Source organism: Aptenodytes forsteri, unplaced genomic scaffold, assembly GCF_000699145.1.
Source record: "Aptenodytes forsteri isolate BGI_AS27 unplaced genomic scaffold, ASM69914v1 Scaffold195, whole genome shotgun sequence".
In the NCBI taxonomy this organism is placed as follows: domain Eukaryota; kingdom Metazoa; phylum Chordata; class Aves; order Sphenisciformes; family Spheniscidae; genus Aptenodytes; species Aptenodytes forsteri.
This window is the reverse complement of record NW_008795317.1, coordinates 838,792-840,909: the sequence shown is the minus strand read 5'-3', so window position 1 is coordinate 840,909 and position 2,118 is coordinate 838,792.

Here is a 2,118-nt window from a genome sequence, read left to right as displayed (position 1 = left end):
TATAGTACTTTCCTGACTTTTGGCAGCTTACGAAGAATGCTTACCTGGTTATAATTCTGAGCAAATGTTAGTGCTTGCCTCAGTAAAGGAAAACAACTGTTGTACTTTTGCTGTTTTTACCAATATGTAAGTATTGCTTGCATATGTAGACTGAGAGGCAGACTGAAGAATATAATTATTACACTCCAGTAGGTCTTTTAATCTCTTGTCCTGTCATCTTAACTCACTTATGATTTTCATTTTCTTCTCTTTTCTCTTGACCTTGTCCTTTTTCTTTCCTCATTACCTTATCTACTTACATGACTTATGCACTTTATTCACCCCTCTCTGCATATGAGCACCTAATATGGTTCCTAGTGAAGTCAGTGAAGCAAGTCCCATTAATTTGAAGAACTGTAGAACTGAGGTGATTTTCCTCTCCTCCTTCACCACCCGTGGCTTTTCCTAGCCCATAAGTTTTGGGTTTTTTTTTCTCTTGTGCCTAACCACAAATTCCCTTGTGCCAAAGAAACTGGCTGGTTTTGTTTATCACATCCAGAAGATTTCTCTCTGTAAAAGGACCAAGGAATACTTTCCATGCTCCGCTGATATGAAATAATATTGTAGAGATAACTGTTATCTCATGGAATAGCTTTTAAAGATCATCTCCAGGAGCAGCCTATTTAAATGCTGCTTGTTCTCCATGCAAGCTTCTCCCATGGAGCTCTGGAGGAACACAGTGATCAAGGAATACACTGAATGCAGTACCACAGCAGTTACAGTGGGGTAGTCTGAAACCTATTTCACACCAGGGTGATGAGGTTCCACTAAGAGGAAAGATACCTCGGTGATGTAACTTGATCTGCCAGTGCTCAGAAATGTGTTTCGTGTCTGTGCCCCGTTGCATTAGCACTGAACTAGCACATACTAGATTCTGAACTGTGCTTGCTGAACTTGCGAAGAGTGTTAGGAGGAAGGTTGTGGGCTCAGCACTAGTCTTGGGAAGAGAAACTTTGCTTAAGTGGTCATGAAACTGTTGTTGTAAAATGGGCAGAATGAGACTAGAACGTTGTATTTGGATCTGGTAGTATTTGTTACTTTAGATACGCAGCTGCGCTTGAGGTACATACTGTCAGCAAGCAGAGTCATGATGTTAGCCTGACTCACTCACGTTGCACCTTCTACTTCGCAAGAACAATCAGAGGATGGATGTCAAGACTTGCTACGCTTTATGGACTCCGAATGCCAGTGACCTCTGAAGTGTTGTACACTATCATATTGTACAAGGACTCTCACCCTTGTTTTACTCCAATGAACTTACCTCAGTTTAAGACAATTTTTTGCCACTTATACTGGGGAGGGTGTGTAGATATTTTAAAGTATTCAATACTGCTGAGAGGTCCCTATTGCTGTCACACCAAAGTGTCACATGTTGGGTAACAAATGCTCTATTTTTGATGGGATCTGCTACAACACATGCACCTTGAAGCAGAAAAGGACCTTCCTTTTGGCAGTTCCCTGTGTTGAGATATATACGGATATAAAAAAGGAGAGCGCGAGCCTTAGGTCACCTTAGAATACACAGATATCAGAGCAGAGGTTAGCAGGACAGTGAGAAGCTACATGGTGTCAGGAGATCAAACATTTAATAATGCAACATGTTTTCTTGGTGTTGGGAGGTGGTTACTCATAAAACAACGGTCATGCTTTCTGTAACCAGACAGAGAAGCAATGGAACTGGCAGAACAGAAGCAAAGGGTTAGTATTGGTGAGCAAGTATACAGAGCAATTGGGAAGTTTGGAAAACAAGGAAAAGTGAGCTATCAGTATGCATCATATATTGGCAAAAAATGATGCTTTCTGTCAAATAGCATAGAATATCATGTTTCCAAACCCAGCAATTTATCAGGACAGCGGAGTGCTTTTGCATAATAACAGTTGTTAGGAAAAACTTGCTTTTGAAACTCTAAACAAATAAAAATAGTGTCTGCTATCGGAAGATGGGTTTCAAGCTGTAGTTGTAGCGTTCTGAAGAAAATAGAGTTTTCATTGTGAAATGCAAAATATTGTGCAAAAAGTGATGCAGGATACATTTGGATTTCATTCCGATTTATAGAACAGAATACTTTCTGTTTTCTT